At 39.3% G+C, this 15,635-nt stretch overlaps 1 protein-coding gene across 5 annotated transcripts in view; it reads left to right on the plus strand.

Annotated features, from left to right (window-relative positions):
* HDAC11 (histone deacetylase 11) overlaps positions 1-15,635 on the plus strand; it is a 154,294-nt gene that overhangs the window by 63,655 nt on the left and 75,004 nt on the right. The gene's annotated exons all lie outside the window — the stretch shown is intronic.

The following is a 15,635-nucleotide window of genomic DNA, read 5'->3' on the forward strand; positions in this document are numbered from 1 at the left end:
CTTGCTAAGGTTTTTTTGAACATTCTTATGACAATGCAAGTAGAATTCCATGACATGCTAAGCTGCTCATTCTAGCATTGCAGTTACTGATTTTTTTCTTTTTTAGATTTTTCTGCCCTGTCTGTTTTCCTCCTACTACTTGGCTTCCAGCTCCATTGGAAATTGACCTCTCTTGAGCTACAATGCCATGAGCTTTCATTTACAACTACCGTATTTTTCGCTCCATAAGACGCACTTTTTCCCCCCAAAAGATTCTTAGATGTTCTGAGAGACCACCTTAATTTGTATAGATATAGTCTCATTTTTGTTATTGTCCCAGTTCTTGGTCAATTGCTTGAAAATATTTCCATACTTAACTGTTGATGTTGAGAAACACAATGGTAGTGTGACAAGGCACATTTTATAAAGCATATCTAAGATTTGTCTCAGCATTTCGCACCACTTACTGTGTCTACTTGGTTGCTTTGCACAAATGATTACAAGAGACTGTCTGGACCTAGTGTCTTGGAACATTGCTCATAAATGCCACCCTAACCTACATTCATAAAAGTGCCTCAGTAATGAGCATTAGGACATTAGGTATTTCATATTCCTAGAGTCTAAAGAACAGTGGGCCTACCTGGTTTGATCCCCAAATCAGGTCTACAAAAATTTGAACAAGAATGAATATGTTCAAACTTCTTTGCGAAAACTTATCATATTTTGGTAATGTTTGGTAGACTTCTTTTATGCAATGTGGCCTAGGGTCTAAACCTTCACGATGACTATTACTACTCTAAACTTGCCTTCTGTATTACAATCCTTTCTATTTTTTTCATTTCATTTAATTCGATACATATGTGGTTGTCCTTAAGACTTCCTTTTCACAAGCACCTTAGAGCACGGTTACATTTCTTGCATTATTGGTATAACTATGAACTGTGCTTGTTGTAATGTATAATATTTGACATTGGCTCGCAGAGTTGCACGTCATCCCTTAAATATTATATCAAAAGACATTGATTATGGAGAATTGAATACACCTACTTTCAGTAAGGTACAGACAGGCAAATAAAATCCATAAAAACAAAATATTGTGTAACCCCCTTCTGAAAGGGTTAAAAACCACGCAATACAAAATCCAGTTAATAATCAGAGCAAAACTTAACTGTGTAACACTATGGGGCCTATGTACTAAACTGGTTAACATCGTCCGTTAACGCACACTTTCGAATAATAGAAGGACTAGGGGGCATTCCATGAAGTTAGCAAGTAACACATTTAAGACGAATCGGAGAAAATTCTTTTTCACTCAACACACAATTAAACTCTGGAATTTTAGCCAGAGGAGGTGGTTAGTGCAGTTAGTGTAGCTGGGTTCAAAAAAGGTTTGGATAAGTTCTTGGAGGAGAAGTCCATTAATGGCTATTAATCAATTATACTTAGGGAATAGCCACTGCTATTAATTGCATCAGTAGCATGGGTTCTTCTTAGTGTTTGGGTAATTGCCAGGTTCTTGTGGCCTGGTTTTGGCCTTTGTTGGAGGCAGGATGCTGGGCTTGATGGACCCTTGGTCTGACCCAGCATGGCAATTTCTTATGTTCTTATGTTAATGAGATATAAAGAAAATTAGAGTTAACACAGATTGTAATACAGACAATAACACAAATGTATCTCTTGAAATGTAGTTAGATTTTTGCATTAATGTCACATTTTGTGCATTTTAAATCACATTATTTTGCGCTTTGCCGATAGATAATGAGCTGTTTAGCATACTTTTGTATCATTACCTCAATAGCATAGATTTTGCATTAACAGCAATGAAGGTGTTTAATTCACATTTAACACCTGTGTTACCATTAATGCAGTTTAATATGTCAGGTCCTGTGTTTGGAATATCACTAGGCAGCTTCTAGGATGGTACAGTGGTAGGTGTGGCAAAAGCTGAACCTGTCCCTTCTGCTCCCGACCATTCATCTCCCTTCTGCCCTTCACATGCACTCACTCATGCCAAATAGTTTACAGACAGTGATTCCCAATTGTGGGCTGAAACCCCAAATGGAGTCATAAAATGAAAACAGGAATGTTCCACTTGCACGGACATCTGCTGCCACAGTACCTGCAGACCTGGTCTTCACTCGATGGTGGTAGCACAGAATCTGTGAACCAGCATGCTCTCATAGGCCCCTTCTCCCCTGCTTCCTTTTAGATTAAAGACCCATATGGAGGGCTGCAGTTTGTGAGCATGCGCTGACTTTTGCTGCTGTTGCTACTGCTGCACCTGGCCACTGCTGCTTCTCTTGTAGACACTGTTGCTTACCTGCCTCTGGTAAATTGGGTGATGGAGGTCTGCAGAGGGAGAATGGAGGGCAGCTTTAGGAGGAGGAGGAGAGGGAGAGTGGAAATCTGCTATTTTGGTTTTCATCTCAGGGGTCATGTTACTAGTGGTGTGCCTCAGGGATCAGTCCTTGGACCAATTCAATTCACTTTCATGAATGATATTGTGGGAAGGATGGTTGGGAAAAGTTTCTTTTTGCTAATACCAAAATCTGCAACAGGATAGACAGCTAGGAAGGTGTGGAATATATGAAGAGTGAGCTGGTGAAGCTCAAGGAATGGTCTAGGGTCTGGCAGCTAAGATTCAATGCTAAATAAAATGCAAAGTTTGTGCATTTATGCTGCAGAAACCCAAGGGAGAAGTATAGTATTCAGGGTGAAAGTCTTCTAAGCATGAAAGAAGAACAGGATCTAGGGCTGATTGTATCTAATGATATTAAGGTGGCTAGACAAGTGGATAAAGTGATGTAAGAGCCAGAAAGTTTCTTGGCTATATAGGGAGATGAATGGTCAGCAGAAAATGGGAGGTGATATTGCCTCTGTATACAGTAGGTCCCTGGTGAGACCATTTGGAATACTGTGTATGGTTCTGGAAAGAGCACCTTCAAAAGGATATAAACCAGTTGGAGTTGGTCCAGTGGTCTTTCTAAAGCCTATGGAGACAGACTTAAAGATATAAACATGTGTGTACGCTAGAGGAAAGGCGAGATGGGGGAGATACGATAGAAATGTTTAGATACCTCCAAGGTTTCCGTGTACAGGAGGCGAGCCTCTTTCAGTGGAAAGGAGGCTTAGAAGGGAGGGACCATGGGATAAAGGTGAAAGGGGGTAAACTCAGGAGTAATCTTAGGAGATATTTCTTTCCAGAGAGGGTGGTGGATGCATGCAACAGCCTCCTAGTGGAGGTGGTGGAGACAAAAACAGTATCTGAACTCGAGAAAGCATAGGATAAACACAAGGGATCTCTCAGGGAGTGGTGGGAATTGTAAAGCTAAATCAGTTGGACAGATGGGAGACTAGATAGGTCATGCTGTCTTTTTCTGCTGATTTAAGTATTGCAGTGAGGTTATATTGGATACAAGAATTGTTTTCATTAGGAGGAAGTGACATCATCGTCCTTAATAAACATCTGAATACAGGGCTCCCCTCCTCGAGAGACCATCTATATTTTATTTTGGGCATTTGAGGTCATTTAAGCATGCAGTTAGTGCCAAGTGAATGTATAAAGAGTACCATGTCCAATAAATGAAAAACTATGGACCTAAAGCAATTTTCTTATGCTAAACTTGATGGCACCTCAAATAATGGTACAGCAACAAAGGGAAATGCAGTAAAATTCAATAATTCCCCACAACTTGAAATTATTTTCAAAATACACTTTTTATTGGCAGCAACTCCATTGCTTAGATGGGCACAATATGATTAGGGTCCCCCGACACGGACCCGTGTTTCGCCAAACGCGGCTGCATCGTGAGGGACTTTTAAGCGGGGTTCAAATGCTTATAGACTCTGTGCTTACACTTAGATTTGCAAGGAGAGCCAAGTGTAATCTCCATTGCTCTCCATTGTAAACCGGTACGATAAGACATTTTGTCTTGAGTATCGGTATATTAAAAGATCTTAAATAAATAAAATGTACAAACCTCATCTTTGTCTACCTTTCCTCACTCCAAATCACATCAGATCTTCACTGATGTGTACTGTGCTGTTCGTACATCTGACTGTGCATGTAAAACTGCCCCCCAAACCCTAGACCACCTCCAAAACCTCACCTCGAGTTACTAGTTGACCCTCCTATAGTGGTATAAATAGTTGACTCTTTCTCAGGAGCAGCCCAAAACGCGGAAATGCCTGTGTGGGCACATATCAGCTTGCGATGTGAAAATATTGTGGGTGCGATAAATTTAAAGTGCATTGCGGTAAAATACCTGTGCGATGCGGTATCTAAAAAATGTTCCTAACCACACCCTTTTTTTTTTTTTTTTAATTGCGGGCGCTATTTACGCAAAATTTATAGCAAAATGATAAATCTAGGTCTAATTTTCAGCTTGGGAAAGGGCATGGCTTGGTGGTTAGTGGACAGAGGACCTGAACTCCAAATTCTGCTTTTGTCATTGATGTTCTTTATGACCACAGCTAAGTCACTTTCTGTGTTGCCTCAGGCACTCAGATACAGTTCTCCAGGGAAGGGGTTCATTGTACTTGCATATAATTTGTTGTACATCAGCCTGTTTTAGGTAACCATATAAATGTCAAAATCTAGTTAGCAAGTTCAGTGACTTAAACAAAAATGGACCAATTTTAAAAGGGCCACGCGCGTGGCCTGTGCATTTTACAATGGGTCCGGCCATGCGCCGGGCCCTATAAAAGATGTGGGCTGGGGAGGCGTGACCTGGGCAGGGCAGGGGGCAGGCTGGGACAGTACCATTAGCCGTTGTCCCAGGGAACTGTGCGCCAACAGCTGGCTGGCGCACAGAGTTTACTTCTGCTCCAGAGGAACAGTAAGTAGGAAAATAAAAACGTTAGGATAGGTTTAGGGGGCGGGGAGGAAGGATAGAGTTAGGGGTAGGAAAGTTCCCTCCCAGTTCGCTCCTTAATTGGAGTGGACTGGGGGAGGCCTGATTGCGTTGCCGTTCATATTTTGCTCAAATTCCCCCCCCCACTGCGCGCGGATATGAAAATCTGGTGCGCATGTGTGCGCGGGACCCATATTTTATAACATGCTCATGCTGACTCGCGCATGTTATAAAATTGTCGTGTCCATGTGTGAGTGCCGGGAACTGCGTGCGCGTGCAGGGTCTTAAAATTGACCTCTAAGTGAATGCTGTGGAATTCAGATCCTTGGTCTCCTTGTCGCAGCCCTGTGCTCTGACCACTAGGCTACACTGGCAATCATATTTAGTTCTGTTTGGTTTTTTTTTTTTTAATTAATTTGCACTATAGTTTCCTAAGTTGTTAGTTCTGTTCAGCAATATACAAGAATGTGAATCCTGAGTGAAACAAAAACTTGTTTGAACTTTATCATGCATTTGCTTATTTTCAAAATGATCCCAACTACTGATGATGATTCTGTCTTCAGATAGGGCATCCCTTCAGAATTTTACTGATACTGCAAAAGTAAGACTTGCATGTGGTAATAGGTAAAATCCTATTAAAGCTCCAGCTGCTTTGATGGATAGTAAAACAGCAGTACAAAAATTCGACAGTGCAGTTAAAATCATTACGATTTGAACACTATATGGCTAAGTGCCCAAAAGAAACAAACTACTTCACCCAAGAATTCCATTTTTTTCATTCCAGTTTTTGCTTTCTTTCTCATGTAGCTGCTCCCACTATTAGATATTGAAGTGTTTTTATATACTGAGCTCATTAAGATCTCATGAAGGTGTTACAGTAATGACTGCAATATTTGAATAAAGTTATTTAATAATGTCGTCAGTTTTATTAAATCTGTAATAATGCTGTTCCGTTCCTTGAACGCCTTTGCTGGAAAGATGAGTAAGTAAATTGAAAACAACAAACAATAAGCACAAAGAGCCAAAGAATAGATTCAGAGACAGAGACTGGCATTTCTTTTTTCCTGGTGCCTGTCAGAGAGAGGAGGAACTGCTACTGTGATATGAGGCAATCCTCTGCCACTGGGCTGTGGGGAACAAGAACCAGAGAAAGGACAAAGCTAGGGGAAGGACGCAAAGAAAAGAGGTACAAATCTCCCCCCTCCCCAAAAAAAAAAAAGTGAATACAACAAAGACAGCAAGAAAGAGAGAGAAAAAAAAAAGGCAAGATAAAAAGAAAAACAATATAAGTTAAAAGGAAAAAGATCATATTTTCCACAGTGCCTGAAAGCTTTAGCTGTTACCCAGGTTTTCTGAATATTTTTTCACCTGTTTTAGCATTGCTTTGTTCAGTTGTCCTTAGCCTAATTTAGAAATCTTTTCTAAAGATTTTTTCCATACCATGCTCTGACCAAGCTTCCAAAATGAAATTATTCAGTATTGGGCAAAGTCAGGGTGATTAATGGGTAGTATTTATGTGACTTTAACCATGCAAAGTAATAAACATGTAATAACTACTCATCACTTCCATTTTTAACTATTTTTATTGAATTTATAGATATTATTCTTCTACATTAATATTAGACTCAGTACTGTAAAATTCCTAAGGCATATAAAGCCAGTTATGTGGAAATATATGGTCCATGTTATGTGATTTGGAGGATATTTGAGAATTTTTTCCACAAGAATGTAGTTGTGCACAAGATTTTTTTTTTTCTTCATGCTAACAAATTTTGCAAACTTGAGAAATGTTTGCAGAGCTTGCTTGATGATTATATGGTATGCTATGGCAAATAAAAATGAAAAGAAAAATAAGTGCCACTACCTTAATTCAGTGAGAGTAGGAAAGACTTGCTATAAGTTTTGAGTCTCTCTGCCAGATGAATCACATTTCTCGGTAATTTTCACCCTCATATTGCATGCATTTAAGCAGTCCAATAGAACCTGGAAATCAAATCCAGGAAACTGAGGCCTGCCTTTTTATCAAGTACAAATAATACTGGCAGACACACATCGGGTGGTATTTTTCCTCTTGCTGGGGAATGGTAAGGTGAAAAAACAAGAAATCAGATGATATGCTCACTCATAGATTAATAAACCTACTTGATAGTATGTTAAGTATCTTATCTGACTAGGCTAGAGTCTTCTCAGCTGTCCTGCCTCTGTTAGAGGATTCTCTTCTATCTTTCAAGATTTTGAAAAGGGCTCAAAACATGGTTAATGCCCAATAAGAATGATTGAGAATGATGGAGGTAGAACAGAGAGTGCAAGCTATTTAGTCCTTGGTAGGGCAGGTTGCAATGTTGAACTGTCTTTTATCATTTCTTTTATACTTTAGTTTTATTTGTGATTGTTTCTTTTTATTTTACTATTGTATTTTATTGTATAAGTTTTCTGTAATATATGTGTTCTGTTTGTATATCGCTTTGGGTAATTTTTATCTGGAAAGCAATTCATAAATGGAATAAAAGGTTTGATTTACTAATGTACCAGAATTTTCTTTCCATAATTTTCTATTTTTAGGTATTTTAACCAATTAACATCTCATTTTTTAAAATTATCTTTATGCATTTATTTATTAATTAGATTTGATATACCACCTAAAATAAGCAATCTTCAGGTGGTGCACAATTAAAACAAACACAAAAGAGAGAAAAAAAAAACATTTTCCCACCCCTCCCAAAATCTAAGAAAGTCAAATCCAAGTGATAGCATAGAACTTTGCTGGACCTTTTACTTTTAACACAGTAAATTTAGATTTCCTCTAAACAAAGGGAAATGAGAGAGGCATTCTTGATGTGCGCAAATACATGAAATGTTACTCACAACCATCTGTTTCTTGAATTCCCTACACCCTGTATAAAAATGTTTAAAATTTTCACTTTTTTCATCACAGAAAAGTATTAACAGATATAACCAGGAGAATACTCATAAGTCAGGTCCCTCATTATTTCCAACAAAAATACACATGACACCATTGTTTGGAATAATTTAGGCCACAGCTTTATTGAAACAAAAACAATTATTTTACTCGAGCCACAAGCTTAACCCAGCCAATGGACCTCCAACCATTTGCCATGTTACTAGCAAAGGAGCTCTTCCAGCCAATTAACCAATTAAACCATCCCTCAATACCACCAGTGGGCCATAAGCCCCTCTTCCGCCATACGACTAGCTGGGGACGCTCACATCATATCATCCACATTAGCTCCCCTGCGGTACTTTGCCATCCTCGCTCTCACTCTGCCAACCAGGCAGATTGCATAAGGAGAAGGAATAAAGCTTTACCAATATAAATTTTTTGGCTTGGGTATCTGCCACAGGCACAGGGAAACCTGTCTCCCTGTGCTCCCTAGCCCCCAAAAGCTGCAGCCTACATAAAATTCTTAAAGTGCAATTATTTCTTCCAAAGTTTCTTGAATGTCATTCAACAAAATATCAATGCCAATATCAGACAAATGAATATCATCACTCCAATTATAAGCCAACACACTCCATATCTACCCAATCATGCCGAATCTGCCTGCCCCTTCACCCTCCATTTCTCAATTTGCCTATTAACCTTAATCAGTCCCCTGGACCATCTATTTTGATCTCTGAAACGACATTTGGGAATTACATCAGACCAAACAGAGTAACAATTTGGGAAGAGATTCCAAAATAACAAGAAAATCATTTTTAACTGCTCTAATTAATTGCTTACAAGTCCATTGACCTAAATCATTTCCACTCAGATGTACAATTGATATATTTGGATGTTGCCTGCTGGCTAAATGATGTCTTAACACTGGCAATAACTGAAACCAGCCCATCTCTCGATTACTAAGCCAGTACAAAGAAACACCTTATGGAGCCAAGCCCAAGTGAATGCCAAGCAGCAAACAAACCACTGTTCACCCAGTCTAGTGCACAAATGAATGACCAATAAGCCATACGAACCATCTGATTCTCCTTGAATCTGTAAGAGAGACAATTATTAACGCAAACGTAAATTAACATTTAACAGATATGACTTCAAAACCTCAGCAGATGTTGCCACTCCTATACAAAAAGAATGACTCCCAAACTGAGCAGCCAAACCCAATTCCTAAAATTGTTGTAAACTGGTAATGTGACAAGGGCGTACCATCAAAGTGCTGTAAAGATTAATCCTCGCATGATGGTTGCACCTTCAAATACCTCCAGGTGTTTGACGGACATGTCATTATTTCCAAAATATTTTTCAAAATTTAATTCTATTCTGCTACCTGCCTGATCAGTCTTAGAACTCTGCACCCATAACTTTACCTGATCCTCAAAAACTGAAACATCACCCAACAAAACCTTTTCATTAACATCATACTTAGAAGACACTACCAATTCTCCATTCCTAAAAATGCTAAAAAAAACAAACCCGCCAAAGAACATGCAGCTTGAAATTAACACCTCAAAATCCGAACTACAAGCTTTCACTTATGTGTCACAACCCTTCTAATATATCATGTGTAATAGGCTGTCTCCAATTTGAGAGCATTTCCTCCAATTTTGCCCAACCCTGCAATATCTTCTTTAATAGAAAACTATGTTCTGGTTTACCCCACCCATATGCTGTGCTGAAAAATGAAAATCCAGCAATGTGACTCATAACTGCCCCTTTCGAGTAATCCACACACCAGCATACAACACATGTCATCCATTCTTCCAGTACAGGTCCTGATTGCCATCCTAAACTCCTTAGAAATGCTGTTACTTTCTGCCATCCTCGGTTGTATGCAGTTCATGTTGCCAGAGCCACTGATCTGTGAAGAAATTCTCACACCTCTGACTGCCAAGGCTCCATAAATATTCCAATATTGATGTGCCCTCCAAATCCACTCCAGGGACTAAATTCCTGAATGCATCCCACTTAAAACAAGATACACAATCAGCAATTTTGTTGCTATAACCAGGAACATGCTTCACTCTCACAGAAACATTACTCTTCATAAACGCAAAACCACCTCCCTCATTAAAGCTGATACCTTTGGGCATTTAGCAGAATGCCAATTAATATCTGCTATAGCCATGTTATCACACCAAAATATCACCTTTCTCTCCTTCAAAAACTCAGGCTAAACCACTAACACTACCACAATTAGGAAAAACTCTAAAAAGGTGATATTCTGTGTTATTCCTGATTTCTTCCAAGAATCAGGCCATGAAGCTGTACACCATGCCCCACTACAATATACACCAAAACCTAAACCACCTGCTGCATCAGAATCCAACTCTAAAGCATTACAGGAATGTCATTTAATGGCAGCCTTTGCCTGGCAATTTGACACTCCATTAAAATCTTGCAAGAATGCTCTCCATAAAATCAAATCCTCGCTCATTCCAGCTGTGATTCTAATAAAATGTTGTTTTTTTCAAAACTCCTGCCAGAGATGCTGATAATCTCCTTAAAAATGTCTTCCCCATAGGAATGATTTTACAGGCAAAATTCAAGCTGCCAACTAATGACTACGTCTTGTTCAATGTCACTTTTTTTCAATTTACATGTCTCTTCAAGCAACTCACGAAGCTTCTGCACTTTAACTTCTGGTAAATGAGAAGTCATCTGCACTGTATCAATCTCTTTATCCAGAAAGGTTAAAGTCTGAACCGGTCCTTTAGTCTTTTCGTGAGCTAAAGGAATTCCAAAATCTTCAGCCAAAACAATTGCTCACAATTATCTGTACCATCTAGACCAACAAATAAAAAAAATCTAAATAATGAACCACATTCTGAGTTGTAACCCAATGAATGAATGAAGTGAAATCATCAAATTAAGAGCAAGATATCGAACAGCCCATAGTGAAACACTTATCAAAATAATACAATCCTTGAAATAGTAAAGCAAGCAAAGGGAGGCACGATGGATATATTGGCATTAATCTAAATGCCACTTCAGTATCAACTTTAGCCATCCATGATAACACACCACACTACCACACAAGTGCAATTGCAGAATCAAAAGATGTATATTGCAATGTGCAAAATTCTCTAGGAAGAAAATCAATAGATCCACCAGCAGTGTAAGACAAATTGGGGCAGATTTTCAAAGGGTTACGCGCATGTCCCGGGGCTTTGAAAAAGGGGCATTCCGGGGGTGGGGTGGCTTCGGGAATGGAGGCAGGCTGCGCGGCTCGGTGCGCGCAGGTTGCACAATTGTGCACACCCTTGCGCGCGCTGAACCTGGATTTTATAACATGCGCGCGGCAGTGTGCGCATGTTATAAAATCGGGCGTAGATTTGTTCGCGCCACTTCATCCTTTCAATCTGAACCTCCATGAGTGCCTGCTGAAAAATATCCATATTATTTACGTTGCTGTCCACCCCAGCTTGACCCTTCTTTCCATACTTAAAAGCTAGGTGGTTAGCAGAACAGGGTACGCATGCGTAATGAAATTTGCAATCTGAAAATGGGCACACTACTCTATTAAACTTGTAATAGACCTCTGGCTCCTCTGGTTGACGTACTGTAGCGATAATCTCAGGCCCAGCCCAAAAAGAACGTCCATGTGTGTGCCAACTGACCTTGGTCTTTTCCCCCACGTTTGCCCCAATGAAAACTGTTTCTGCTGGGTCATATGCAAAGCTATAAATGTACATCTTGAGTATCCCAAAACATGTTTGTTCTTTTCCATTTTGTCCCTAAATTTTTCTTCATAGTTTAATCACGCCCAACCTTCACATTTTTGATAAATCTCTAATATGGAATCGACATAATGTAACATAAAGCCATATTATGCAGAGTCAAATCTACAATATATATTTGCTAACCTTAAAAAAGCTTTCACCCAATTAATATTTCTTAGTTTTCTTCTTCCTTTTCCCAGCTCCTCTTCCTTCTTTTCCTAGCCTCACCTTTTCTCCTACACCCTTCAAGGTACTTAAATATATCTATAGGTTTCCTCTTCCTAATCTTTTTTCACAATGATCTTGACACAGGCTCCCATAATTTAGTTTAAAGTGACTAAAGCTGGTGGGCTCCTACCAGCAGCACCCAAACTGGCCCCCTGCTGATTCACAGGAACTAATCCATCAGCACTTGAAGAGGAAGAGTACTTGAATCTGAACTAGATATGATTCTGAACTACCTCTCTTCCTATGCTTCCTCTTTTTTGCTTTTCTTTTTTCCTTCTCCCTTCTTACTTCTCCCCCACCCTCTACCTGCACACCTGTAGAATTCATACCTGAAACCCTAGCTTCCGAAATGTCCCGAGATGCAAGTATTCTAGATGCCCCTTGAGATGATGAAGTGCCCCTTTGATGACAAACATCAAAATCTGCAACTGCTTGTCTTCCAATTATTCTGTAATCTTCAGCATTCATCTCTGGTCCCACTTCTTGCATCTGCTCCATTTGAAAAACAGGTACACCACCTGCAGCCCCATGCTCACCCATTCTTCTCTGAGGCACCTCTCAACACCAGCACATCTTGCTCCCTTGCATTTATAAGTCCCTTAGCCACAACCCCATCCCTCATCACATTTAACACTCTAGTTCTAAATTCATCCCTATTTACTCCACCCAATCTGCCCTTCTTGTTCTACTCTAACCCCTTACTACTTTACTAACTTCATCCATAAATTGCCTCAGTATTGCATATTTGTCTATTAAATCCCACGCTTAGCCTACCACTAGAGGGATTCTTCTACTCCCATTTTTAACAAATCTTCCAGATCTCTCATTCTCCTACCCACCCCCAATTATCTCCCACTTCCTCTTCTAAGCACACCTTTATTAACCCCAGTCTTGAGGTCTTGATCCATATACTCACCCACCGGTGATAAGCACTGTATTCCTGCTGGTAAAGAGCCACGCTCTTCACTAACAACCTCAGTGGTACACCTTATTCTCGCCCCACTATTGGTCTCTATTAATGCAAGTGCCATCCGAGCCCACATGAGCTCTTCTCACATCCTGCTGCACCAAACCACATCCATTGCTTTGTGCAGGCTGACCAACCACTGTCACCTCTCCTCTGTCTATCAGTCTTTTAACTCTCCCTCTCAAGGCTCTCCCCAATATCCCAGCCCTCATTTGCCTTGCTACAACTTGCACTCCTGGATCCGAACTTAAACAACCTGATGTATTGGACCAACAATACATCTGTGACTAGCTTTTGAGAACTCTTCTCACCAGCTGCAAACGAACATCCAACCACAAATGAGCACACACCCCGTGCTGAAGCAACCTCTCTCACCGCCGCTGCCACTGACCCGGAAGGCCTCGTATTACCTCTCAGTGGCACTTTCCTTATTCTGGTCTCTACTATTCCTTCTTGCTGCCTCACACTGAAATCAACAATGCCCGCCATTCTTAATGCTGCGGAAGACTTTCCACCCGCTGCCTTGCTTTGGAGACCGCTGACTTCAACAGCTGCTGCCGCTACTCTTCCAAACCTTCCACGTCTGCCCGCCGCTTACTTCAAAGAAGCACCACTGCTACCACTGTGCCAGTCCACCTGCTGAATACTTGCCATTTTTTTTTAATTCCCTAAACTAAACCTCAAAACTCTCACACCTTCCCGATTAAAAGAACCTGCTGTGACCATCAAGGAGAGAAAAAAGGCAGGCAAAACTTTACCACAGCTGTTTTTCTCTCAATCAATTGCCCCCTCCCCTTCCCAACATTCTAATTCAATGCCCAATCACCCAGTAACAGTAACCCAAGTCTTTTTTAACCCATCATCAATACCCCCTTCCCCCACCTTTCCGATTTTATTCCCTTTACTTTTTAACTACCCATTTAACCTTCCCATTAAATAAACAATACGGTAAGTCTCTACCAAAATGCATTTCCTGGTACACAGTTGTCTAAGACAGCCAGTATGCCCTGTCTACCTTTTCTTATCTATACATGGGCTTTAATTTGCACAGACTTTGAATACAGAATATAAGCTGCAACATCCTGTACATGGGTTACCATCTGCCTGGTGTGAAAGTAGTAGTATAGTGTCACATTGTCACCTACAGAATGAAACCAATCAAAAATTAAAAGAATATCAATAGACAAATGTGATCTTGGAATTTGAATGTAAAAGCAACAGTCGAACTTCAAAGACATACTAAATTGCTGTTTGTTCATAGCATAGCCAAAGAATACAGGGATACTATCTGTCATTTTGACATATTACGGTATTAAACAAGTTTGGAAATTGAAAATTCTGTACAAATCCATCCCTACACTATATATTTTCTCTTTAATTTTTTTTTTGTTCTGCACCCAGAACCCTATCTTGGAATGCTTTCAAGAGGTATCCCAGTAAATCATTTGTGCTTCTATTAGAGTGCTATAAATTTCACACAGATCTGCTATTTATTGTTTAGTGATGAAAAACTATATCTCTGTTTTATGCTTCTCATTGTATCAGTATGTATTTTGGCTTTAAAAATTAATTCTTTATCTAATAACAGCTTAACAGCTTTAACAGCTGGTTAACAGCTTAACAGCTTTAACAGCTGGTTAAAATGCTTATAGTCGTTCTACAATTCTTCCCCTTTCATATCCAAGTTATTTTTCCATGTTTTTTGTAACTTTCTCACATCCAAAATATTGTTATAATATTTGTTAAGTTTCATACTATATTTGTTCTTGTATTGGGAAATGTTCTTTACTTTGTTACTCTCTGCCTTTACTCACATTGTTAATTGTAAACCGGGTTGATGTGATTCCTATCATGAAACTCGGTATAATAAAAATAACAAATAAATAAATAAAAAATAATACATATATTTATTTTTCTATTTCTGTTTGTGCATTTGTATGCTAAAAGCTTTTTTAAAGGAGGAAATCAGATCATGAATTAAAAGGAATGCACATAAAGTAGTGTGGCTTTCATATTAATCCACATGGATACGTACAAATTAGGGTCAGCAAACAAGCTATAGGTGAGGCTTTTTTTTATTGGACCAACAATACATTTCTGACTAGCTTTTGAGAGCTCTGCGCCCTTTATGAGGTCAGTACACAAGCTGGTCACAAATATATTCATTTAGTTTGGTAAAAGGTTTCACCTACAACTTCCTTATTGACCTTCATTTCAAAATATGTACTAACTCCAAAGACATGACTCTAAAGCCCAAATTGAAAGAGAGCAGGGAGAAATTTAAACTTATCTTTTAATTTCCTTTCCTTTATTTCTGCTACACCAGTTCAGAAACCCACCTGGGAAGTTAAAACATAAAAGAAGACAGAGATATTTCAGTATATGAGAAGATTAAAAAAAAATATATATATATATTGTTTTATAATGTAACAATTTTAAAGAGGATATATTAAAAAAAAGTTGGTAATTAGGTTTTCTATAGTTTAAAATCTGCTTTGTCATGGGAATATTAGATTTAACTGTTACTGCACCGCACGTAAGTAATGAGGATGTCACAGAAAAAAGTTATGTGCTCTGCCTCCATCTGCTGGAAGGGGAACATAACCCAATCGTTCTGGACTGGTATAGCAGGAATAAAGGAAAGGAAATTAACAGGTAAGTTTACATTTCTCCGTACACTATATTGAGTGGTTCTTCCTTCCCTACATCATCACAGAATTCTGATAGACTGGTAAAGCGTGACTGTTGTTTACTAAACCAGGTTAGTCATTTTAAGCCATGCCTAATAATTCTATCCGTAACTATTGTTTCTACCCCTTTGCCTGGCACTTTCAGTCTTACTGTTTTATCATTTCCTGGATCATCCCTGGAACCCTTTATAAAAATTGGTGTCATATTGGTTGGCCTCCAGTCTTCAGGTACACTGGCAG

This window comes from Rhinatrema bivittatum, chromosome 4 (genome assembly GCF_901001135.1).
Source record: "Rhinatrema bivittatum chromosome 4, aRhiBiv1.1, whole genome shotgun sequence".
Classification (NCBI taxonomy): domain Eukaryota; kingdom Metazoa; phylum Chordata; class Amphibia; order Gymnophiona; family Rhinatrematidae; genus Rhinatrema; species Rhinatrema bivittatum.